The 27,404-nt window shown below is 44.6% G+C and overlaps 2 long non-coding RNA genes across 2 annotated transcripts in view; both read right to left on the reverse strand.

Annotated features, from left to right (window-relative positions):
• LOC309805795 overlaps window positions 1-12,845 on the reverse strand; it is a 188,882-nt gene extending 176,037 nt beyond the window's left edge. The window contains exon 1 of the long non-coding RNA XR_014294310.1: window positions 12,794-12,845. This is a non-coding gene — a long non-coding RNA (uncharacterized lncRNA). The remainder of the gene's footprint in view (window positions 1-12,793) is intronic.
• A 3,128-nt stretch (window positions 12,846-15,973) lies between these two features.
• The window catches only part of LOC309805794, a 55,191-nt gene continuing 43,760 nt past the window's right edge, over window positions 15,974-27,404 (reverse strand). The window contains exon 4 of the long non-coding RNA XR_014294309.1: window positions 15,974-16,127. This is a non-coding gene — a long non-coding RNA (uncharacterized lncRNA). The remainder of the gene's footprint in view (window positions 16,128-27,404) is intronic.

Raw genomic sequence — 27,404 nt, forward strand, 5'->3', positions numbered from 1 at the left:
GCTCTACACGAGCTGACACAGAAAGAGTCTAGGATATACTATTGAGTGAAAAGGCAGGTCGTCACGATACCAGCATCACACCATTTATAACCCCCGCCCCACATATACACAGAACAAACTGCACATTTTATGATGGCATATAGTATACAGTTAACTACCTAGAAAAATGTCTGAAGGATCTGGACCACACTTAGACCAATGGTCACCTCTTTGTGGAGAGGGGTAGCTTTATCCATAATGTTTGAATATTAGACCACAGAACGTGTTCCTGTTTGGGCTGGAGGTCTGTCTCCTCCTCCAGATTGGCCCTCTACCCTTGCCCACCCTGGCATGTGCTTCTGCAACCATGCTGACTGGTTTCTGGGGCCCCTGCAGGGAGGCAGAAGCTGGAGGACAAGGTATTTACTCCCTTCCTGTGATGCCCCATCACCCCTCTTCTTCTCAAGGGGTCCTCCCCTGACGCAGCCTTCCAGCTCACTCTTTGTCTTGGGTGTGATCACTGTTTCTCCCCCATCCTCTTTAGGCTGGGGGTGGAGATGACACCTCCCTGTCACTAGACCCTGGGGTGGGTGCTGCACCATCTCTTGCGGTTTCCTTACACCCTGCCCACACCCTTATTAACAGTAACTTTACTAAACTCTCTTCAAGTATCACTTATTTTTGCTGGGACTGTAATACGACACATTACTTCTAAAAATAAAAATAGGACTTCCTGGTGGCACAGTGGTTAAGAATCCACCTGCCAATGCAGGGACATGGGTTCGAGCCCTGGTCCGGGAAGATCCCACATGCCGCGGAGCAACTAAGCCCGTGCACCACAACGACTGAAGCCCACGTGCCTACAGCCTGTGCTCGCAACAAGAGAAGCCACTGCCATGAGAAGCCCGTGCACTGCAACGAAGAGTAGCCCCCACTCACCACAACTAGAGAAAGCCTGTGCGCAGCAACGAAGACCCAATGCAGCCGAAAATAAATAAATAAATTTATAATAAAATAAATAAAAATCATGGAAGAAGAAAAGCCTTGACAAAAATTATGATAAAAGTGTCAAAATTGTTTGCTGCACTCTCTTTGGCAGTAGGATTATTGTGAATTATCTTCTGTGCCATTGCACTTCTTTGTATATAGTTACTTTTTCTGTAATAAATATTACATTTATCATTCAGTTTAAAAGAGTCTAAAATGAACAAAACCAGTAAGCAGAAAATGTTACTCTAAAATCGAATTTGTTCAGAAATTGCTGACCTTTGTTTTATGAGACTGTGACTAATGGAGTAGGTCCTCTCGTATCTGGCAGAGAACCTGATGCCTCCTTTGTATTATCCAGAAGAAAAGTCCTGACCAGCAGTTACTGAAAGTTCATAATGGGCTAAACTCTGTCTTGCTCTCTGCCTGTGACTTTGTTGTGACCTGCTGTTAACAGCTCTACTGTTTTGTCCTCACAGGGGTGGGGGGTGGGGGTGGGCAGGGTGGCTTTCTGATGCGTTGAGGTGACTCTCATACACACCAACCCCCAAGGACAGGCTGGAGCATCCCCAGTCTAGGAGTCTACAAAGTCCGTTTCCCACGGACGAGGCATTCCAGCACGTGTGTGGCCAGCTGCACTGAGACACACCTGCCAAGTCCCTTCACTGAGACATTTCTGGTAGGTTATTCAAGAACTGGGACCACAAGATTCCCTTTAGTGGCCTATCTGGGGCCTGGGCCCTCACTAACCACTTGTAACATCTATTTAATTTCTTCATTCACTTACATCATTGAATAACACACTGCAAATGTCTTATAGCTCCCACGGGGCCTTCCACATACAATAAAAGGGAGATGTGGGGCGAGTCCGGGATTGGAATTGCTCCCTTCTTTAATTCAGCATGCACCATTCCTGAATTATAGGCTCAGCAGCACTGAGCAGGCAGGGGCAGGAGAAAAGACTAGCGTACCAAGGAGGGCTGAGTACCTGAATGAATCAATCCCTCCCCATAGAGGTCTTCCCTTAGGGCAGTGGTTCTCAACTGGGGGAAAATTTGCCCCTCGTGACATATGGCCACTTCTGGAGAAGCGCTGTATTAGGGCAATGGTCAGATGCTGCATTAGAAGGAAGGGCAGCTGCCTAGCCTCACGCACTCATCCACTCCCCTGGGATGGAGAAGGTACAGCTGAGGACTAGACCACTGGAGAAAAGCTAGCCTTCCTCCTTAGCTCAAAAGGAATCCCATTTCATGTGCACCATTATTTGTACAGAGTTCTTGTTAGCAGAAGATCTGATTGGCCCAGAGAGCATATGGATTTGGTTAGAGCTTTCCTGTTATCTTAATTGTGACTGCTTCTAGAGTAAACTCAGTCTTCAGGTCTAGGAAACCTTGGAATCTCATTAAAACTCATCTTCAAATGACAGCTGTTAGTCCACCCCAATCAAGGTCTGCTTGGACTGAGGCTGCTTTCCCGAGGAGGCGCCTGCTGGGATGCTGACATCCGAGTTCAAGGACCTAAGTTCAAGGCCAGACTCTACCAGCGTGAAGCTGACAGGAAAGCACTTAAGCACTCCTCTTCTGTGCAAAAGAGAAATAATCGCTTCTATTCTGGTGGTAGTGGAGTACACAGAGTACACGGGAAGGTATTATTAGTGCTGAGAATCAGCATCAGTAAGTAATCAGCCACAGCGTATCATCAAGAAATGATTTCTCCATTTGTACCTTGCAGGTCTGTCCCCTCTGATTATTTTCTAAGCTCTTGTGACCGTGCTTGGTTTCCCAGGATATTTACTTTTTTAATTTAAAAAATATTACTTTTTATTGTGGTAAATATACATACCATAAAACTTACCATTTTAAACCATTTTTAAAGGGAACAGTTCACTGGCATTAAGTACATTCACAATGTGCAACCATCACCACTATCTACGTCCAGAGTTTCTTAATCATCCCAAACAGAAACTCGGTAACCATTAAAGACTAAACCTCTTCTCCACCCCCTAGGAATCTCTATTCTACTTTGTTTTCTTTATGTATGTGACTATTCTAAATACCTCATCTAAGTGGAGTCACACAATATTTGTCCTTTTGTGTCTGCTTTATTTTATTTAGCACAATGTTTTCAAGGTTCATCCATGTTGTAGCATCCCAAGATATTTTAAGTCAGGCCAATGTAATTGAACTCTAGCACCTTCTCTTTGCCAGCTGCTAAGGGCAAGGTAGTGAACCTGCTTGGCCCTGCCTCGGGGAGCTTCATCTCCCTTGATGTGGCCTCACCCCTGCGGTCCATCATCACAGAGGGGGCAGATGCAGGATACAAGCCCTAACCTTCTGACTCAAATCCAGATTCATTCCGTTCTACCACGATGCTCTCCAAGTGCTAGACATTTTACTCAGTATTTTCTATATCCTCTCTTTTCATCAGTTTGGGCCTTAGAGTCAGACAGAAATGGATGTGCTTTGAATCTTTAGCTCTGCTGCCTACTGGCTCCTCTTCAAATAATGCATGAAACTGCACAGTGTCTGGCACATAGTAAGCACTTATAAATATTAGCCATGTTTTTATTCATTCATCAAATGCCTATCTTCTAGATGTAACCCTGAAGGCTCCATGAAGCAGGGACCATGCTTATCTTGTTACCATAACATCCCCCAGTGGCAGCATGGTGCCTGTCAGTCAGTGTTTACTGAATGAGCACATAGCCAAGCCCCCAGAGCTGGGCTGTAACTCCAGGGTCTGAACTCTCCCCCTGTTGACCCCTCACTGTCTCTCCAGGAGCCTCCAGCCACCCCACGGGGAAACTAACAGGCCAGCAAACAATGGCCACAGAATGTGACCTGAGCCACTCTCTTTTGACCCACGGGTCAAAGATGCTGCCTTGGGAGCTTAGATGGGAAGGAATTTCACAGTGCTTGCCTTTGGTCCCTGCTCTGATGTTGACGAAGAAGGGTTTATACCTCACTGACCCTATGCTGCCAGTAATTTCTACACTGGTTTAAGAGAGGAGGAACTTCTGCAATGGTAACAACAGAAAAAAGAAAAGAAAGAGTGAACCAACCCAAGAGACTGGGAGGGGTCCAGGCAGAAGGATGCAGAGAGGAAAGGTATTTGATCATCTCTGACTGGCTTTGCCTCTGCTGTGGTTCTGCTGTGTAGCTCTTGGCTTCAGCATCTCAGTACCTCATGCCTCAGTTTTGCCACCTGTAAAATGGGGCATAAAATCCCCACCTATATCTTTTAAAATTTGTTTTGCTCTAGTTCTATCAAGCTTGAGGACCACCCCACAGATTTGAAGGCAGAGGATTCAAATGTGCTTGAAAAAAGGAATGATGAAGGGCCAATAACTTATTTGGTAAGCATGTAATGATCACCTATGATATATGTGTCAGGCACGGCACCAGGCACACAGAGGGTACTAAGATATACCCTCTACCCTCTAGGACTCACGGTTTAGCAGCTTTCATTTTAAAAGGAAGACACTGACAGGAGAGGTTACTGTGTGACTGCAACATCCTTCCCACAAACTGCCAAGGGGAAAGATAATGAAAGTCACTCTGGAGCCAGAGCTGGAAATTTTAAAGAACTAACTATTCCAATAGAGAAGTTTGGGATATGCTGTAAGGCAGATGAACTTTTTTTGCCCTTTCATGAAAAGGATTTTAATTCCACAGAAAAAGTAATGATGATATAATGGGTGACAATTAGGAGCATTAAGATCTGTCACTTGGAGAGTGATAGTGCCCTGAAAGCGTTAGATGTGCACTTGGCAGAGAGAACTGCGAGCAAAGGCAGGGAGTCGGCAGGGCAGCCTGTGTGGAAAGACAGGGGCCCCCCAGCAAGCTCCATGGGTGCTGTGCTATGGGTCTATCAGGCTAGAAAATCAAGTCATCATCTCCCTCTTCAAAATGGGGGAACAGGCCAGACTAAATTAGTATGATTATTGAAAAGAGAAGACGAATCAACGGGAAGAGAAAATGAGTTCGGTGTCAGAAAGATGTGGGTTCTGATCTGATCCTAATAATTAGTAGGTGTGTGTCCTTCAGCAAGTTATGTAACCATTTAGTACTGTTTTTGTGCCTATAAATGGGAATATCCTAACTACCAACATTACAAGGTAGTAAAAGCATATCTTGGGGGCTCGATCAAGGTACAAACTCAGTAAGCAGTTTTATATGCATATATATTTGATCATCTCTGACACATATACATATACATGACTGTAGAGACTGGCAAGTCCAAAATCTGCAGGGTAGGCTGGCAGCTGGAGACCCAGGGAAGAGTCCAAATGCTCTCTACTGGCAGAAATCCCCTGTTCTTCTGGGGTGGTTAGTCTTCTATTAGGGCCTTCAACTGACTGGATAAGGCCCACTCATATTATGAGGGGTAATCTGCTTTACTCAAAAGCTACTGATTTAATGCTTACTCTCATCTAAAAATTACCTTTACAGAAACATCTAGAATAATGTTTGAATAAATATCTGGGTACTGTACCTAGCCAAGGTGACACATAAAAACTAACCATCATGGGCTTCCCTGGTGGCGCAGTGGTTGAGAGTCCGCCTGCTGATGCAGGGGACACGGGTTTGTGCCCCGGTCTGGAAAGATCCCACATGCCGCAGAGCGGCTGGGCCCGTGAGCCATGGCCACTGAGCCTGCACGTCTGGAGCCTGTGCTCCGCAACGGGAGAGGCCACAGCAGTGAGAGGCGCGCGTACCGCAAAAAAAAAAAAAAAAATTAACCATCACAACCTTCCTAGTTAATTGAAACTTTTATCACTGTATCTCTTCATCTTTAGCAGTGCTTTTTGCCTTAAAATCTAATTTGTCTGATATTAGTATTGGTATACAAGCTTTTCTTCTGCACACTTGCCTTAGTCCATTCAGGCTTCTATAACAAAATATCACAGACCCGATGGCTTAAAAACAGCAGAAATTTACTGCTTACAGTTCTGGAGGTTAAAGGCTGAGACTGGGGAGCCAGCAGCGTTGAATGAGGGCCCTCTTCCAGGTCACAGACTTCTCAAGGTCACTGTGACCTCACATAGTTGAAGGGGTGAGGGATCTTTCTGGCGCCTCATTTATAAGGTCACTAATCTCATTCATGAGGACTCCACCCTCCTGACCTAATCACCTCCCAAAGGCTCCCACCTCCTTGTACCACCACCCTTGGGAGTTAGGATTTCAACCTATCAATTTTGAGGGCCACAAACATTCAGACCATAGCAATACTGCTTACAGAGTCTTTCTTTTTTCATCTTTTTACTTTGAATCTTTCTTTATCCTTATATATTAAAGTGTGTCTCATGTAAGTGACAAATAGTTTTTAAAAAAGTTTTCATCCAGTCTGACAATCTTTGTCATTTAATTGACGTATCTAGTTTATTCATATTTAACATGATTGCTGACATACTTGGATTTAAATCTGCTATCTTTCTGTGTTGTCTATTTATTCCATCTGTTCTACAATCTTTTTTTTCCTCTTTTGTCTTAGTTTCTCTTTAGGATAATTCTTTTTATTTTATTTTTCTCCTCCATTTGCTTATTAGCCATATTTTTTTTACTAGTCTTTTATTTATCATTCTAAATATTAAAATATAGCTTGGTATTTTTTTATACAGATTGGTTATTTTTTATACTTCTTGGACAATACAAAGACCTTAGAATATTTAATCTCCAGTTTAACTCTGTCCTGCCTATTGGATATTGTTGTTGTTTACTTTAATATGCATGCATTATAATTTTCTAATATGTTTTATATATTAAAATATTTTAATAAATATGCATACATATATAAGAGGGTCTGTATATTCACATATATTTAAATATCACAAGGCAGTATTATGATTATAGCTTAACGAAACCTTTTTATAGATTGAACCACATTTTACCGCTCATACTCCCATTACTATTATCCCTCCAAAGTTAACCTCTGTTCTGATTTCATTCACTATAAACCTATGCTGATTTTGTTTCTTTTTTGTACTTTAAGATTTTTATGGACTCAAAAATATATGCCCTTTGGGGACCTCCCTGGTGGCACAGTGGTTAAGAATCTACCTGCCAGTGCAGGAGACACGGGTTCAAGCCCTCATCCGGGAAGATCCCACATGCTGCGGAGCAACGAGGCCTGTGTGCCACAACTACTGAGCCTGTGCTCTAGAGCCTGTTGAGCCACAACTACTGAGCCCTCATGCCACAACTACTGAAGCCCACGCGCCTAAAGTCTGTGCTCCACAACAAAGAGAAGCCACCACAATGAGAAGCCCACACACCCCAATGAAGAGTAGCCCCTGCTCACTGCAACTAGAGAAAGCCCACGTGCAGCAACGAAGACCCAACACAGTCAAAGATAAATAAATAAATTTATTAGAAAAAATATATATATATACGTATGCCCTTTTGTGTCTGTCTTCTTTGCTCAGTGTTATGCTTAGAGATTTTAAAATGTTCTTGCAAGTAATTATAAATTGGTCATTCCTACTGCTGTATAACATTCCATAGTGTGAATCTATCACAATTTATTTGTGCATGCTTTTTTTCACACTGTTCCCAGACACTTTGCCTTTTTTTTTTTTTTTTGCGGTATGCGGGCCTCTCACTGTTGTGGCCTCTCCCGTTGCAGAGCACAGGCCCTGGACGTGTAGGCTCAGCAGCCGTGGCTCACAGGCCCAGCCACTACACGGCATGTGGGATCTTCCCGGACCAGGGCACGAACCCGTGTCCCCTGCATCGGCAGGTGGACTCTCAACCACTGCGCCACCAGGGAAGCCCACCTTTGCTTTTTTTTAATGAGACTTATTATGATGTACTTAGGTGTGGTTTTCATTGTATTTATCTTATTTTGTGTTTGCAGAGCTTCTGGAATATGTGGCTTGGTTTCTTTCATCAGTTTTGGAAAATTCTCAGCCATTAACTTTTCAAATATTGCTTCTGGTCCATTCTTTACCATCCCAATTTTTGGGACTTGAATTATATGTATGTTTCCTATGCTCTTTTGTGTATTTGACATTATTTTGTCTCTCTGTGCTTCAGTCTTGATATGTTCTTCTGATCTATGTTCTGGTTTATTAACTATCCTTAACTATATCAAATCTTTATTTCAGTTATTATATTTTTTATTTCTTAAATTTCTATTCTTTTCTTTTTATGTTTTATGGTTTTCTACTGTAAGTGTCCATTTGTTTTTTTAACTGTCTGAACACATGACTCATGGCCCTATTAAAGTGGCTGTCTGATAACTCCATATCTGGATCTCCCATGAGTCTGTTTCTATTGTCTAGTTGATTTTATTTTGGGTGATATCTTATATTCTGTTATGTCTGGTTAATTTTGACTGAGTATGAGGCTTGTGCATTTAAACAACTATAGAGATCACTTGAGGCTGTGGATAGTGTTCTCCTCCAGAGAGGATTTACTGTTACTCCCAGCAGGCAGTTAGCCTGGGGGCAAATCATCTTAATGCAGTTATGGATTAAGCTTCATTCTTTGTGGAGGCAGCCTAACCCATTGTGAAGTCCTCAGGGGTAAGGAGGTCAAGACTGAAACTCTGGGATATTTACCAGGGCCCCCTCTCTATGGCAAGCCCTGAATTCCAATTTCCCCCCAATCCTATGAGACAGATAAAATCTCTGCTCAGATTCTCAGCTTCTCACCTACTGCGTTCTGCTCATCTTTTTGGTCTTTGTCACGGCTTTCCAATTTCTAATTGTTTCATGCAAGGAGCCTTTGCAAATGCTAGGTCACCTCTCTGGGCTTCCTATGTCTTAAAAATCTTGAATCTCTCAAGTTTCACTTGTTTTTATAACTCTCTTCTAATATCGTCAGCAAGTTTTTCTCAAACTTTTTTTCAGACTTTTTAATTGTGGGAAAAGCGTTGGCCTGAAATACGTTAGTCAGATATTTCGAGAAGCAGAAATTCACTACAACATGCTTTTATCTTTGTCAGTTTGAGAGCATAAGTGGTATCTCATCATGATCCTCTCCCCACGTCTAAGGTTAGTACTAGAACAGTGGAGAAGTCCACCTTCAAGTGATTGAAAAATTAAATCACTGTGTTTAAAAGTGACCAGAGGTCATTTTTATACCTGAAAGTCACCACAAACGTCGTAAGACCCAACCTAAATTTAAGCAATGTGTGAAGGGAAAAAAAAAAAAAACTAGCCCACCAAGCAGGTATAAAAGTACAGTAACTGGGAGAGAGTTTTCTTTTATGCTGGTATCCTGTTAAATTCTGCTCTTTCAATGAAATGCTTACATACTTATAGCAATGAGAACAACAACAAAAACACCACAATTAATATTGCAACAAATTATCCTTCCATTCATTAGTCGGTTGACTGCTTCAATGAATACTGATTTAATACCTAACATGTGCCAAACTCTGTAAAGTACTTGGAACAGAGTTGTGAGTGACAAGGACCCAGGCTTTCCTCTCTCCTAAGGGATATAAAGGAGTTGAGGGACAAAGTTTGAATTAAGAATTCTGGCTCTGGAGTCCTCAGGGACTTCAGAGAAAGTGATACAATGTAGGGAACAAAGAATACAATTTATTTTTTCCAATATTATACAAGAAAAGGAACACATGCTACAAGTGAATGAATGTATGAATGAACAAATGAACGAATGAGATGATTAATCCTTGCTATGCTGCCTTTAATTTTGGCAGGTTGAGCCTGCCTTTCCTCTCTGGCCCCCAGTTTTCCACCTATACAAAGGCTGATGATTTCACTAGACTATCTCTAATGTTTTTTTCACTGAGTTCTAATATTTTTTCAGTGACTATAAAATCCATAGCCAGTGGTGAGAAGGCATTTTTAGGTTCAATAAGTCCTTAACACTCTGAGACACTGGAGGGCAGTAAAACCACACTCAATTAAAAATGCACATCCTAAAAAAAAAAATGCACATCCTGTTGTTGTGGGTTTCCACAGTGAAAAAAGGCTCTTGCTAAAATGCATATTTTCTTCTTGCCTAGGTTCATTCTGCCCTGACTACTACACATGGACTCTCCTCATCACTTACATGTCGGACAGGTCAATTTCACAACCATTTTCCTGCTCTTAATCTTCACCGAAGTGACTGCTTTCACAATAGAAATTTAAAACTCCTGATTTGGAAATAGAATGTAATATTTGAAATCGGGACTCTGCTAGGGGATCCCTGACAGGAGGTGGTTATAGTTAAGGGCCTTTTGTGTCTGATTACAGTCCCTTCAGGTTCAACACATGTATTGAGTCAGAGTGGAAATAGGCAAACTTGCATATTGTGCACCAAATCCTTGTCTGTGTGAAAGCAACGGAGAAAGGACACAGAACCAAAGCATTTCAGGGATGACGCGACATCCATGGTGCTGACAGCCAGCACCCTGGTTGTCACAGAGCTGAGGCCGGGAACCTCAGTGTGAGTGGGCAGCAAGAAATCAGAAGCCAGAGGAAAGATGGTTCTGGGAGCTAGTAACATTGAAAAGCTCTTCCTTCTCTGTTTAAAACAACAACAACAACATACTTCAAATACAGCAGGAATTATTTTGATTCAAAACCAAGGGAAACATTCCCTGATCCTGAGGTATAAGTTTCCATGTGCAAAGGTTTACACTATTGATTGACAGAGTACAAGATTGGGGAGGGTCCTTTGTGCAGACCCAGCCTACTCAGTGCGTAGGTGCACAGAGGAGGGAGCAACAAGGGGTGGTCTTAAATGACTACAAGCCAATGACAAGGGCATCCTATTGCAAGTCTTGGTTCAAGATAATAATTCCTTAGACCAAAAGACCAGGTTTAGGGAATAAGTGATTTGGGGGCGACCAACTGGTATTCAGTTGTTGCTGGCATGGTTCCCAGAATGTGTTGAAGTGGCCCACTCAAACTTAGGATGGGCAAGTGCCAGCTAGCCATGATTTTGAGATCTATAAAACCATCATCCTTCTAGAACATACTTTCAGACAAAGGTCTTTGCTCACCAGGTGAGCTCTTATGTATTCCAGTCCTCCCATCACCCAGAAGGTTCAGTGACCACTAGGAGAGGCTGGAGGGCTTCTGTGTGATGAAATCTCTCACCCTCTGCTTTATTAAGGAACTGAAAGCTACCTTACCCAACCTGATATTTCCACCTTTTGTCATACCAAACCCTGCATTTTTGCCCTCTTCTATCAGTGAAGATGAGCTTTTCAATTAGTTGAGATCACTCAGAGGGAAATGGAGGTGAACTAATGTATATCTTACACTCACTGTGGACCAGACAGTAAGAATGCTACTTTGAGCACACAGCTTTATTTAGTTCTCAAAAACATCCTTGTTAAGGAGAGATTATCATTCCCGTTTTACAGATGTAGAAACTGAGGTTCAGAAATGTTAAGAAACTGGTCAAGGGTCAAGGAAATTCTAAGCCCCAAAGCCAAGTGGGTTTCATTCTACAATCCATTTTTGTCCAGAGAGAATGAGGACCTTGATTAATGAAGTTAGGTTCTGGAATATTAGGCACCCAAAGCAGGTTAGAGAGAGCCAGAAAAGAAGGGGTTTCCAGATAGACAGAGGATCTCTCCAGGTGGGCTCAAAGCTAAGCCCAGGCCCTGTGGTGTAAGCTCAGGTGGACAGGGTTGTGATTGGAGGCAAGTTGACTTAATCATGCTGGATACTAATTCTGCATGATGCCTTGTGCTTTATAGAGCAACTTTATGTGCATTACCTCATTTGTTTCTCACCACAATTCGGCAAAACATGAGGAAATGGTGTCGCTGATGTTAGGCTATGTTTGAATGGATTTTTATATAATTTGATACAGCTTGATAAGTTTTCAGAAGGAAGGAAATACCAGGCCTGTGTTCAAGATGGGAAAACTTGGGCTCAAAAGAATCAATTTCTCCACTGCGATAGGAGAAGGCATTGTGGATAAATGAAGGGACCTTGACTGTCAGCCTCAGAGAAAAAAGCCACTTGAGGCAATACCCAAAGGACCTTCTATTTGGCCAGGTGTCTGGGTGATGCCGTGTGCGATATATAGCATGAAGCTCTGGTGTGTCCATTTTCATTCATTTATCCACCCGTTCATCCATCTACAGAGGGGCACTGAGCTATATGTCTGGCACTGTGCTAAACTTATAAATAAAATGGTGAGCAAAAACAAATACTGTTCCTGCCTCATGGAACTGTGACTTTTCATTTTGTGCCGTGATTATAGGTATGTACTGATCTCTAATTGTGATTGCAATGTTCATTTCTCAGGTTGCTAATGAGATTGAGTACCTTTTAATGTGGGCAGCCATTAAAATGTCTTATGTGAGGGGATGAAATGGACACACTTGTGTTTCTATGAGGTCTCTCCAAAGGGGATGGCAGCTCAGGTCAGGGGCATAGATACGGCACTAGACTCTAAGAGAAATTTAGGAGATATAGTTGAGGGAAAGGGAGAATTCTCGGGAATTCTCTGGAATTTCTGAAATCATAAGTTTTTCTTAAAACACTTCTAAGACTCTTTATACTCAATCCATATTATGGTAATCTGAAAATTTGTTTGATATATAAGAATAAATAAGAAGAATAAGAAATTTTAAGTTTAATGTCATTACGAAGAACGGTAGCTTATAGCAATATTCACATTCTGGATAAACACAAGCAAACATTATAGGATAGCGTTCCAATAATGTAGCATTCAGATCTCCCAGGAAGAGTAATGACATGACACAGAATCACATGTTAAAATTGCCAATTTAAGGACTTCATTTGTTTGCAAAACTTATTACTTCTTGGAACATCACTCACAGGATTTGTAGAAAGTATACTATGTATATAATCTTATTAATATTTATTTTATTTGCAAGAATGACTCACCATTAGCAGCAGACAGGTGCAGGGTCACCCACTTACAAGCATGGCAAACGCTACAAGAGGAATGGATTAGATTGTCAACGACTAGGTTCCCAGAAATGTCCCCCTCAAACTTTCACTCCCCTTGTCAGCTTCTCTGCTCTTGCTTTCAACTTGAAGTCAGTGGATTCCTTCCGACCAGTAAAGTCTCTACAACTTGTTAAGCTTTAATTCTCAAAGGAGATTTCTAATACTTGTTTCCCCTTTTCCTGACTTCTTGATCCATTTTTCTCAGAATTGGGAATTCAGAAAACTGGTGGAGAAACACCATTAAGGAATTCTGGTATGGAAATACAGTGCTTGTGAAAGAGCGGCATATTGGGACAGTCAGACTGAGAGGGGGCTGATGAATCTTGTGTCTGTTTTTATCTGTGTTCTCTCCAAACTGATTAGTCTCCTTAAGACTGGTCATCATGGGGCAGGTCAACAATTAATACAATCAGATAAATAACCAACTCCACCCTATTAGCCAAAACAAGAACTAAATTTCTAAACAATGCACTTTTACTCCTCTTTGAAAAAGTAATACACCTTTGGAAAGAGCAGAGAACAGACTGAAAAACAAGTCTTCCCAAAATCTAGGGTCTTTTCCACGGACCATCAAACCCTGGACTGGGGAGGAGACAAGCTGGGTCCACTAAAGATTTGAGCATGATTCCTGGTGGTCGATTTTCTTTTAGACATACGGAACATATCTTTTAGACATATTTGATTTAAATCCTGAAACAAAACATTTTGCTCAATCATTAGCTACTCCTAAAGATTAGGTGGTTGACAACCTGGAAGCATGGCTAAGTGTGTCATACTGAAGGATGCATGGTTTAAAAGATAGGAACAAGACAAAAACATGAATGCAGAAATTAGATGAATCGATTGAGATAAAAATAAAGATCATTTGATTATCTCAAGTGGCAATAAACAAAGTCCCTAAGTCACCAAATGATCTCAGTTCTTTTCCTTTCATTCTGAATCCAAGCAGGTTCTCCCCAAGATGCATTAGAGATTCAGAGCAGAGATGCAAGAGGAGATTTGACAGTCAGTCTATCTAATGGCTTACGGTAGTGGCCGCTGGCAAAGTTTCTAACAGCACAGTTTTCTCTAGGTATTTCTCCAGAACTGTGACATATATATTTACCTAGGAATGTGTGGTGATTCCTAGTGCTGAAATCTATACCTGGGCTAGAAAGACACTTTGCTATTTTTCCATTCGTTCATTGATTATTAAGCACTCTCTGAGCATTTGGCATGGTCGCTTTTGTTTTAGAGCATTTGTCATAACTTTCCCCACAGGGAAATATTTTTCAGGCTGTGTAGGTATAAAAAAACTGGGAAGAAATTGAACACTGCAGAGAGCAGAGGAATACAATAGGCTAGAAGAATCTTAAAAAAAACAAAGCTATTTATAGATCTTGAAATAAATGGCCGTCCTTTGATTGGAAGAGGCACTTCTAAAAGCATTTTTAAAAAAATAGGACAAGTGGGGCTTCCCTGGTGGCGCAGTGATTGAGAGTCCACCTGCCGATGCAGGGCACACGGGTTCGTGCCCCGGTCCGGGAGGATCCCACATGCCGTGGAGCAGCTGGGCCCATGAGCCATGGCCGCTGAGCCTACGTGTCCAGAGCCTGTGCTCCGCAACGGGAGAGGCCACAGCAGTGAGAGGCCCGCATACCACAAAAAAAAAAGGACAAGAGAATGGTGGTGAAGTGGGAAAAATTATCTGAGACCTGTCTGTCTGGTATAATTTTTCTTAGAAAAAGTTCAGAATTACCACATTATCACATGTACCAAAAAAAAGTTACTTGAAGAGGTAGCAGATCTTCCAAAAAGGTGCTTTGTTGTTTGGGTTTTTTTGGCTAGAGATAAAATCAATGAACTGATTGAAAATGGGAAAAGAAACATTTGGCTTGCTGGGTTTTTTAGGACTGAAGTTTTATTTTGCAAAGGCATTTGTGGCTCAAGAAGTTGGATAGGATGTGGGAGGGCTGGGAAATACTTTCACAATTTTGTTCGCTCTTTTTTTTTTAAGTATGAATTAATTACTTGTCTCCAGTTCATGCTCATTTTTAAATCAATGCAAGTAAATAAGGACACGGAGTATCAAAGACAGGCAATGAGAAGAGTTTGGAGCCAGGTCTTAACTGACTGCATGGATGATGAGCATAAAGCAGATTATCAAAATCTGCCAATAATCTAAGAAATTTAAAGTCAACAAGAGTGTTCCAGAGCAGGGATTATCAGCCTTGGCTGCCTATGGAATCACTCAGGTTTTTTAAATCTTTGATGCGAGGTTCTCAGCAACATTCACTTAACTGGTCTGGGGTGTTGCCTGACATTAAGATTTTTAAATGCTCCTCAGATAATTCTGATATTCAGTTAAGACTGAGAACTATTAATCTAAGAAGCCGATCAGGGCAGTGAACTGGTAGTATCTTTTTGCTCCTTCACAATCTCTCGGCAGCCTAGGAAATCCAGACTCTAGCTTTTCCCCTGGGCTCACGCCAAGCCGGACAGGGAGAACTCGGTGTGGGTGCTGATGTCTCTTCTTGTAGGGCCCTGACCTCTCTTTTGCTTTCTGTAGATTTAAAACTGTGTCTTTGTCCTTCTTCACCAGTGTTTCCCTTCATCTGGGTAATCACATGCTGTGCATGATCTGAGCAGCTGGAGATGCAACTCCATAGACAGAAACACACACACACACACACATACACACACACACGTACATGTACATTGGGTTGGCTAAAAAGTTTGTTCAGGTTTTTCTGTAACATCTTATGGAAAAACCCGAATGAAATTCTTGGCCAACCCAATAGTTTTTCTCCTTTGCTTTTCTTCCTTTTTTGTTTTGTTTTGCATTGTATTTACCTTTTAAAATTTTGTGAATCTTAAACAGACACAAAACAAATAGAACTGTGACTTCTGCTTCCTAATCTATGTGGCCGGCTTCCTGTAAGGTCATGTTCTATATACTAAGACCTTTTTTTTTGAAAACCGTTTCTATCTTGCCATTGGATATTGCCATGTGACCCACAAATGTCCCCCATCCCTGTGCTGACATGTGACCCCAGAAGAGTACCAAGTAGCTGCTGCAGAGCAATGAATTTTCAACACAGGCTTTTAGACAGAGCTCCTACAAATTACCTGCTTCCTTGATTTTGCACTGCTCCCATAAGGAAGATCCAAAGTGTGGAGGCATGGGAGGCATGGGAAAGTGTGTCTGCCAGCTGGATGGCTCCTTGCACACACAATATAGCTGCATTTGGACTGTCTGTCCACATGAAGAGCCCAGGGTCAGCCCGACCTGAAGCAGAGCACAGAGAAACAGCCACACAGGAAAGGATGGTTACTGTTCTTTTACTGTGAATTTAAATCTCTTGCCACCACCTGCAACTTGACCTTGGCCAGGCCTCAGTAGACAGTGCCTCAGATAAGAAGGGGTCAGGTCTTCTGAGCTCCCATGCTCAGCACCTCCCCCCAACCTAGCTGCCTCTTCCCCCTCCCTTTCTTCCTCCAGCCAACTGTCATTGTCTCCTGGTGGGCAGGGGTGGGAAGAAGGCTGCCTGCCCTCAGCGCTGCAGGCAGAGCAAGTATGCTTTGCCTCTTGATCCTGAGACACTGAAACCAAACCCCCAGGGACTCAGATTTTTGTGGTCTGGACAAAACGAGGAGTAGACTTTGGCTGCCCTGGTCATGCTCAGGGCTGGTGACGTCTCCCTTGGCTCAGCACCCACTGGCCAGACAGAGACCCTTAAGACCACCACTGTGGTGCTGTCCTCGTCTGATGGGTTAGCCAACTGGAGTCCCTGTTTGGGCTCCTTAAATGCTCAGCAGTGCAGAGCCCACCTCCCTGTCCTCTCCACGGGAGCCAGCCCTGAGGGTGAGGGTCAGGTTCAGGGCCGGCTACTGCTACAGCTCAAGAAGCCCTCTGGCATCACCAGATGATACATATTGAAGGAAACAAATCCCTTTTGCCATGCACTTGGGTCGGTTTTGAGTAAACTCTTCATTAAGCCATCCAGCCTCCAGAGCAGTGGTTCTCAAAGTTCCCAGGTCACCAGGGAACTTGCTAAAAATGGAAATGACCATCGACTGATGAATGGATAAAGAAAATGTGGTATATTTATACAATGGAATATTACTCAGCCGTAAAAAACAATGAAATAATGCCATTTGCAGCAACATGGATGGACCAAGAGATTATCATACTAAGTGAAGTAAAAGTCAGAAAGACAAATACTATATGATATCACTTTTATGTGGAATCTAAAAAAATGATACAAATGAACTTACATACAAAATAGAAATAGACCCACAGACACAGAAAACAAACTTATGGTTACCAAAGGGGAAAGGGACAGGGGAGGGATAAATTAGGAGTTTGGGATTAACACGTACACACTACTATATATAAAATAGATAACCAACAAGGATCTACTGTATAGCACAGGGAACTGTACTCAATATTTTGTAGTAACCTACAAGGGAAAAGAATCTGAAAAGAACAGATATATATATATATATAGATAGATAGATAGATATAGATATATATACACACATATATATGTATATGTACAACTGAATCACTTTGCTGTACACCTGAAACTAACATAACACTGTAAATCAGCTATACTTCAATTTAAAAGATGCAAATTCTCAAGCCTACCCCAGACCTATTCAATCAAAAATTCTGTGGATAGGGCCTTCCAGGTGACTCTGAGAGCCACTGCTTTAGGTACTGTATCAAAGTGATTATGAACAGAGAGGAAGGAATCAAACTGACCAGTTTATGAGCCCTTGAGCAAATTACCTAAGCTTACTAAGTCTCCCTTTTCTCACTGTAAATCAGGAATATGACAATTCTGCCCTCACTGGGTTGTGATGATGCTTATATTGGAGTGGAGCACATCCAGTACTTAGCAGGTAAAATCCTAGTAAGCATGAGCCCTGGTTTTGACCCTGAGTTGCTTGAATGCTGGCTTTGCACTGCCTCTTGTGTTTCTGTTACTCAGTCATCCTGGGCCCACACTCAGGGAGTGGAGATCATTGCCGTCCCATCTCTGGATGTGTGTCTGACCTGCTGCTGAGTTATCTCTCCCCCAAAGGCAAGACCTCAAAATGAAGGGGATGCCCGTAAATGTTCAGCTCCAGGGGAAAAGGGTTCTCAAGGGAGATGGCAGGGGTGATTTTCAACAGGACATGCTGAGGGGTCCTAGCAGAGATCTCAGGGACATTTGTTCCTAACCGTGCCCTGTCACAGGACCTGGCAGTGGAGATGCTCAGGGGAGCAGGGACAAAACTGACAATAATATCAGCCAGGCCTGCTGATGGGGGTGGGGACTGGGTGTGGCACTTGACTTCCTTGGAGGGCATGTGCTCTTGACTGCCTGTGACAGGGCAGATGTTTAGGGATGGGGAGGGGGGCTTATGTGATAGCCAGCTTCGGCTGGGAGACAACAGAACAACTTTTCCAGGAAAACTCTCAGTCCCCAGATTTTAATGGCAAGAGGGATACATACCAGAACCTTGTGATGTCATAAAGGATCCTGGGTTACCAGACACACCACTGCTTAAATTTTAAATCATAGCTCACCCACCCATTACACAATGAGTCATGGGTATGTTATTTCTTCGGGATTTTATTTTCTTACCTGTAAAGTGGAAACACCACCTCCAGCTTCACGGGGTTCACATGAGGATTAAATTTACAACATATGAGAGCACCATGCAGATTATGAATTCACACGCAGGGTTAGTTGTTGTTTTATTAAGGGGCAGCCAGTTGTGGAATCTCAGAGGGGTTTGAAGCCCTGCTTGCCTACTTACCAGCTGTGTGACCTCCTACTTGACCTCTTTGAGCCTCAGTTTGCCCATCTGTGAAGTGGGGACAATTTTACATGCCTCCCACACAAGACCACTGTAAGGCTTAACTAAGCCAGCAGGTGATAAGACACCTCACATGGATCAGGCACATTCAGGCCTTCTTGGGTGTTAGTACCTCTCCTCCTCCATGGATGAGCTACTTCAAGGAGGCGGGGGCAGGCTGGATCTCTGAAGGGCTCCCTTTATGCTTATTACTCCTGGAGCCTGTTGAGTTTACCAATGCCATGCTCAGCTGTCAGATACCTCTTGCATCTGTTTTGAGATTCCTGAGGTTTGAAGGGGAAAAACTCCTTTCCTCTGGCCTTCAAGATGTTCCCTATGCTAGAAGACTCAGCCAGGGGTCACTGTGCCCCTCTCCAGTGGCAGATAAAGCTTCCCAAACTATCCTTTGGCTTTGCAACAATAAGGTTATATGGGGTGCCCATGTGAAAGGGTCCCCCCCAACCACAACATTTACCACGACCTGGGTAAGAGGCATATTCTGCAGGTGAATATACCAGTCATCTTAAAATCAGTCCCACATGGCTTGCATGGAAAGCATATCAGCTGCTTCCTTTGGGGTTTCCACTTGGCATTCATAGGGGGAGATGGGCAGTCCCCCTTCTCAGGGTAAACAGACCTTACAGAGTTCCCTTTGGGAGTAACCTCCTATAGATGCAGCTCATGTACAGACATCTGTGATTGTTCCATAGTGAGCAGTGGGCTCTGTGTCAGCCCAAACATGTTCTTCCACTGTGCAGCACTCAAAACCAAAGACAAGGCTCCTAAATTAGCTACTCTCATAATCCATTTCAGTAAGGATTCTTCAGGAAGCTGATGATACTGATACAAAATGAGACCGTTCCTTACATTATACTCCTTGGTTTCAGGAGTTTCTTGGTTTTGTCCTCCCCCTACACTGACTACTTTCTTGGTAACCAGAGGTCTTGGAGGTACTTCCTGTTGCCCCTGCATAATTTTTCCCTGCTTAGGCAGCTTGGAGGCTAGTGGCCAAAGCTCAGATGGATCCAAATCTGAGCCTGGTTTAGCATCAAGGTCCAACCCAGCACTTTCTTCTACTTTTGTTTTACCTATTACAGATAACAATAATCAAGCGACTATATCTTGAGCATGCTTATTATTTTGCATTTCCTTATACATCCAGTGATTCCATGCCCCAGGATCTGGACCCATCTCTAAATTCCACTGGTAACTTTTACCTTCAGTAACTGACTGCAGCACCGCTGCTGCTCCACGCCACAGGTGACCACGTGGCCCAAGAATCAAAGGTTCTTCATTCCTCACTGTTTCATCCTTTCTTCCCAAACCATGTTCCTGTGAGCCAGGGATGATCTAGCAAATCCCACTCCTGACACCAAATGAAAGGGTTCTGGAACACAATGCCCATATGTGTGCTGGGGGAGAGGGGTGGTTTCCTCTATACCATCAAGCAATTCTCAGACTCCAACTGAGTGTCCTGCAATTCAACTCAATCCTGACACTAGCCACCCAGAGAGGGCATCAAATCACATAGGTTAAGGGCTCAGCCTTAGACTGCTGCCCCCCAACTTCAGATGTCAGTCACAAGCCCAGGTTGTGACCTGCACTTCTGACTGACAAGCTATAGATGGGAAGTCCCAGGGACCCCTTCCTTGAGTTCAAATAATTTGCTAGAGCAGTTCATAGAACTCATAGAAACATGTTACTTATCAGATCAGCAGTTTATTATAAAAGGATACACTCAGGAACAGCTATATGGAAGAGATGCACAGGGAAATGTATGGGGAAAGGGTGAGAGCTTCCATACCCTCTCCAAGCGTACCTCTCTCCCTGAACCGCCACGTGTTCACCAACCTGGAAGGTGTCCAAACCAGTCCTTTTGGGTTTTATGGAGGTTTCATTACTTAGCCATGATTGATTAAACTATTGGTCACTGGTGATTAATTCAACCTCCAGCCTCTCGTCTCACCCTGGAAGTCAGAGGTATGGCGCCACCCTGGAAGACTGATGGGACTGAAAAGTTTCAACTCTCTTAATCACATGATTGGTTCTCCTGGAAACCAGCCCCAACCTCGGGTGCATTCGAAAAGTCACTTCATTAACCTAACAAAAGACACCTTTACCACTCTCATCAATTAATAAATTCCAAGGGTTTTAGAGCTCTGTGCCAGGAACACTGGACAAAGGCCAAATATATACTTCTTACTGTAAATAATAATCTCACACTTTTCTGAGAGTACATGCTGCCTTATTTGGCTTCAGTGTCCCCTTGTGGGTATGCCTTCACCTCCTAGGGAGTTTTTATTCTTTTTAGGGCAAGCACTGCATCTCTTACAGCCCTAGGGATAGGTGTATGGCAGGAACACAGTGTCTAAAGTTTAAGGGAAGTAAGGGAAGGCTCAGCAGTCAGGGTGTAGTGAGCCTAGTCAGACACTGGGGGGCAGTGGAGGACAAGACTGTGACCGTGTCTGGGGCCTCTGGACAGGAACCCAGGTGGGTATTCAGGTAACAGTGTCATCGTCACAGCACAATCAGGGAGGATGACCCAGAGAGAGCTCTCCAACAAGATTCAGAGGAGGGTGAAAAACACAGGAGAGGAAATGACCCAGAGCCAGGTCCTTCCAATCTTCCCACACTTGTAGGCATGCCCCCTATAACCCCAGAGGTGCCTGCAGCCGACACTGGGGTGCCCAGAAATCTGGTGGTGGGGGGTATTTCTTCCATTTGAGTATTCCCCCTTTGTGCCAGACACAGTGTTGATGCAGTGGGGGACTCTCCCTCAGGGAAGACAGCTTAACCCTGGTACAGACCCCAGCCAGAGTCATGGGAAGGAGACACACTAAGGCCTCAGGAAGCCAAGAAAAATACCCCAGAACAGAGGAATCCATGGGCTCAAGCAAGCTTTGCTCTGAAAGCTGCTGCTAAACACAGCCAGCACCAAGAGTTACCAGGAAACCTGCCAGACTGGCTCTATCCCTGCTGGAGTCCCCAGCACAGCTGTCCTGCCCCACCACTGGCCCCTGCTCTCTGCTCTGAGCTGACACAACCTGCCTCCCTCTGCTGGTGATGTAGAAAAGTTACTCCCCAGGGCCTCACCCACAGACAGCCTCCTAGAAACCTTCTGGGCTGCGGAGGGGAAGGTCCAAGGGGATGGGTGGGGTATGAAGCACAGAGAGGGTTTCAGTATTTTTAGCAGCTGTGTTTCCTTTAGGCCTTGTCCTTGGCAGGAGGGCTACTTTCCAACTGTGTTCAAGGCAAGGGTTTTTGAGGACAGGACTTGTCAGCAAAGAAGTTTGATTGCAGTTGCAGGGGTCAAGCAGGGGCGCGTGGGGCTAGAACACACAATGGACGGGTCCTGATGGCTGAACCCAGTGGGGTTTCTTTCCTCTGGTGTCTATAAGGGGAACTACCCTGTGCATGACAGCTGCAATTAATTCTGATTTATGGTTCCGGCACGTCCCTCCGCCACCTGGAGAAGGAGCTTTTGGAAGGGCTTTGTGGCAGGTGATGCAGATCCTTCCATTCCTGGTGCTCCTGGCCCTGGCAGAAAACTGCTCACCCTCCCTCTGCTAGCTGCGGAGGAGAAGAAAAGGCCAGCCTGGGCTACCCTGCCTGCCTCTGCTCCCCTCCCACCGGGCCTGGCCCACCTGCCCTGGGTCTGAAAGTCCACACTGCCCCCTCCTGCCTGCACCTCACAGCTCCCCAACTTGCTCCAGCTCTCTTCTTGAGCCAGCCTTGCCCAGGTGCTACAGCCAGACTCCATATCTGCCCTTTGTCACTAGGTGTTCCTTTGGCCCTGTCTGCACTGATTCTTTCTTACATGTGACTAATATTTAGGGACATCTCCTCCTTTCCTGGGCTGTGAGCCCCTGGAGTACAGGGCGATGGTTCCTGTTCTTTGTTAAATGAATTTAACAAATGTTTATTGAGCAACCACAATGTGCCAGGCACTGAGCTAAGGGCTAGGAGCAAGAGAGCCATGGTCCCGACTCTCATGGAACTAACAGACTAGCAGATAAACAAAGGAATAGAAAGGTTATGTGTAGTGATAAATGCTACCAAAAAAAAAAAAAAGCAGAACACCAACTTATGTGACTGGGAGGGGACGGGAGCTTCTATCAACACATGCGCAGGAAGTGACAGCCATATTGAGATCTGCAGGAAGAAGGTGTCTGAAGGTCAGAGCCCTGTCTAGCAGACAGCTGCTCTCCGCTGCCTAAGCAGAGTCAGGGAGCAGAAGAGTCCAGGAGCATGTAGGGCACGTGCCCAGGAATCTAAGAGATGTGATTAGATCTAAGAGATCTAATCTAAATCTAATCTAATCTAATCTAATACATCTTTTTATTCTAAAAGCAGTAAGAAGCCATTGGAAAGCTTTAAGCAGTGAAGGAAGTGTTCTGCCTTGTATTTTGGGTTTACTGTGGCTGTGGAGAATGACCAGAAGCAGGGGGCTAGAGATGGAGCTGGCAGAATAGCCCAGAAAAGAGGCTGGTGGACTGGACCATAATGGTGTCCATGGATACAAAGGGAAGGCTGTGAGAAATAACTGGTGGATCAGCCGGGACGAAGCTGGTGTCTGGGGACAGGACACCTCATGTGGCCCCAGCCCTCTGTGACTATCCGTCTGCAGCCTGGGACCAAGGATGGCCTCACTGTGTTGGCTCTTGGACAGAGGCAGGAGGACTCTACTCTGAGCTCATCTGCAGATGTGAATTTCAGCTGAGCTACCCATATTTCTCCTCTTGTGCCCAACGACGAGCATCTTCCAAGCAAGGGCTGTGTGTATCTCTGTATCACTCTCCCCCACCCACTCCTCACACACACATACCCCTACAGGCTTCAATATTGTTGCAGACTGGAGTCTCGCAGAGCAGATGCTGAGATAGACGGTGCAGTACAAGATGTTTATGAGGGATGAACCCATGAAGGGAATGGGAGAAAGCAGCACTGGGCAGAGGAAAAAGTCGAATTATGATGGAGGCTCCACAAAGCCTTGGCCAACCCGGTGGGGAGCCTGGGAGCCAGCATCACCCATCCCACGTTGAGCTGAAACAGCCTGGCCTTGCACCACGGAACACGGCTGCCCCAGAAGGGTGTGGCCCCAGGTGTGATGGCCCCCTGCAGCTGGGGCTGACAGTGTGGGGTATCTGTTGCCTGCACTCCCCCAGCTGGACAGCAAGTCCCTCCCTGAAGGGATCGGGGTGGTGCTTCTCTGTGTCTTCCATGGAGAGTATCTAATTGCTGTGGGCTGCTCAGGCGAGGCCTACAGTCCCCGCCTCTGTGATATGAACTGGCTCCCAGGAAGAGTTTCTGCAACAGCTTGGCTCTTTCTAGGTCTCTGAGCTAACTGGCCTGATTGGGCTCATGAACAAGCCACTGGCTTTGCATCAGCACATCTCTTCACACTCCTGAGAATGCTTACAGATGGAGGCAGGTAATGTGAAATTCACTTGGCCATTTCAGAGTCATTTCAGCATCTGTTGTGTCATGCAAAGATAGATCTAGGCTTTGTGGTCAGATAGTCTAGTGTTCTAGTCCTACATCTGCCACACACCAGCTCCATGACCCCAGGCAAATTAACAAGCTTTCTGGAAGTATTTTTTCTCTTTTATAAAATGTGTGGAATGATGATGAAAAGACAGGCAACTTGCAATTAAGGGCTGTGTCTAACTAGCTTTGTCTTCTCACTGGTCTATCGGTGCTCAGTGAATGGAGGAGTGCTATGCGCTGTCAGGTATTTGTGCCCTTGTCTTATGCAGGTCACAGCAGCCGTAAGCTCCAGAAGGCAGCGAGGAGCTGTTATTCACACTTGCAGAGGCGCGAAAAGGAGCTACCCCTACTTTAGCACTTCTCACGCTGCGCGACCTTTATTCGCGTGACTGCCACTTCACCAACCCCTGGGCACTGCCAGTATCATAGCTGAAAACTTAGCCCAGCCCACAGCCTGGCGCAGAGGTAGTGCCTGCCACACGTTAGCTGCCACGATTGAAACCTGCCATCACACACTGGGGTCTCAACAGCACCCCAGAAGTCAGCTCACAATATCCTCTGGAAATAAGTCCCAATTTTCCCTGACCTCACCCCATCGTCCTGGAATCTCATCTGCATAGCAGGCAGCGTGCCCCGCCCCATCCCACCCCCAGCTGGATTATAAAGTTGTTCATGAGTGAAGCATTTGCCATAGCTCTCTGGCTCACTGGCGATTTAACAGTACCCTGATAAGCCCTCCTGGCCTCCTTCCTGGCAGTTCTGTTCCATGGGCAAATATTAGTTTCTTCTTTAGGTTGTAAGAGGAAAGACTGCAGTTCCATAGAGAAACACCACAGCCGTCGGTAAGACTGCAAAGAATCTCGGTTTGTTCATTTCAGCAAATGGCCCCAGCTGGTTTTCCAAATTGGAGCCCTTCATTTTGTTCCATAAAGTCTGATGTAGTGGGATGAACATCTGCTATGGATCTACCAAGACCTGAGTTCAAGTCCTGTGTGGTCTTGAGTAAGTCTGCACAACTTCTGAGAACTTCCGTTCGCTTACCTGCAATGCTTATCTTGCAGTTGGGTTGAGGGCTTAGAAAAGTAATTGCCTGAGATACAGCACATGCTCAAAAGCAGGCTGTTATCGTTTCCTTTCCCCAAGGGCAGGGAACAAAGGTGAGCGGTGCTGGGGTCGGTCTTACATGATACTATGTGATGTGCACTCAGTGTGGAGAGATGGAAAGTTCTGGCATCTGCTGCACTAGATCACGACCGAGGTTGTCAGCAGGAGAGGAGGCACCTGGAAATGTGAATAGCTGCAGTGTGGCCTTGAGAGCAACTGTCACGGGCAGTAGGAGCCTCTGGATGGCGAAGCAAAAGACAGAAACATATGCTTCTTTCCCACCACTGCCATCCATTTGACATGATCCTTTCTCCAGGGGGGGCTGGGAGTGTGGCCCAGACCCCTACTCTGTCCTCTGCACACAGGGGAGGCTGCCTGCACATCCCAAACGCTGAGAAAGAGACTCTGAGGCAGGTTTCCCCAGGTGGGGAGAAGGAAGGGAGTTGGGGCTCATAAACTTATAAACCCAGCTAGAAGCTCCTTAAAGGTAAGAACCCTGACTGTCTGGTGACTGTTGAACTCTTAGTACTAACAAAATGCCTGGCACATAAAAGGTATTCAATATCCATTTTATAAGCATTGTGTGTATTTTTACCCATCCATCCATGTATGTGACAACCATTTGCTGAGTACAGCCTCTGTTGGGCTGGGTTGAACTTAACAGAAATAAATAAAGCCAATCTCTTTTGTTTTCAGATTCTTTTCCATTATAGGATATTACAAGATATTGAATATAATTCCCTGTGCTATACAATAGGACACTGCTGATGATCTACTTTATATATAGTAGTATGTATCTGTTAATTCCAAACTCCTCATTTATCCCTCCTCCTCCCCTTTCCCCTTTGGTAACCATAAGTTTGTTTTTTATGTCTGTGAGTCTGTTTCTGTTTTGTAAGTAAGTTCATTTTATCACTTTTTTAGATTCCACATGTTAGTGATATCATATGATATTTGTCTTTGTCTGGCTTACTTCACTTAGTATGATAATCTCTAGTTGCATCCATGTTGCTGCAAATGGCATTATTTCTTTTTTTTTTTGGCTGAGTGATTTCCATTGCAACTGTGTACCACATCTTCTTTATCCTTTCCTCTGTCAATGGACAGTTAGGTTGCTTCCATGTCTTGGCCACTGTACATAGTGCTGTTATGAACATTGGAGTGCATGGATTAGAGTTTTCTCTGGATATATGCCCAGGACTGGGATTGCTAGATCATACGGTAACTCTATTTCTAGTTTTTTAAGGAACCTCCATATTTTTCCCCATGCAAGCCAGTCTCTTGCGACTCACAGCCTAACAGAGGGAGACAGGTACGTTTAACAGACAATCCCAGTGCGGGGGGCAGAGAGGAGAGGAGTGGTCCGACAGTGAGAAACCCAGGAATCTATGGGGGCACAGGGGAAGATGCTTACCCTGTTATGGGGGAGGGAGGGAGGGCAGGGAAGCTTTTCCACAGGAGGAGGCATCTGGGTCATGCCCCAAAAGAAAAGCAAGCAGAAAGAATAAAGACTCTGGGGAAGGTGACTCATCTAGTCCAAGCTGTGTTTCCCCATTGCCTCTTTAAAAAGTTTCTTTGGATATTAACACAATAAAGTCTGGCTGGCACATGGTATTTGCTCTCCCACGTTCTGTATCATCATCACCACCATCATCATCACTGTTCCTTCTGCAGGGAGAGGAGAGTGCCTGTGCCTTCCTGGTCTTTGCTGCACTATTTGCATCATCCTGCCTCAGCTGCGCTCAGGGTTAAGACACTTAGTTCCCTCGAAGGTCAGAAGGGCCGGGAGAGATGAGTGTCCTGGGCAGGGATGGGAGTGGGGGAACTTCCAGGGCCCACCTGGGTCATCCTTGGGATCTGGGGGAGTTGTGCAGGTCATGCAATTCCCTGAGGGTCCAGGGCTTGATCTTGGCTCCACCTTCTTTCTCAGGTCTTCCCCTCCTCAATGACAGCTGGGCCCTCTGCCCATGAGCTCAGAGCAGCCTTGAGAGAAATGGGGAGGGAGTCTGGCTCTGCTGCAGTCTTGCGGTTGCAGGGAGGGAAACTGAGGGACACCATTACTGGTTTCAGGCAGCACACTTTGTCCAGGGAGCTGGACACATGCCCGGCCATCTAGGTTCTTTCC

This window comes from Mesoplodon mirus (assembly GCF_964341445.2).
Source record: "Mesoplodon mirus genome assembly, chromosome: 5".
In the NCBI taxonomy this organism is placed as follows: Eukaryota; Metazoa; Chordata; class Mammalia; order Artiodactyla; family Ziphiidae; genus Mesoplodon; species Mesoplodon mirus.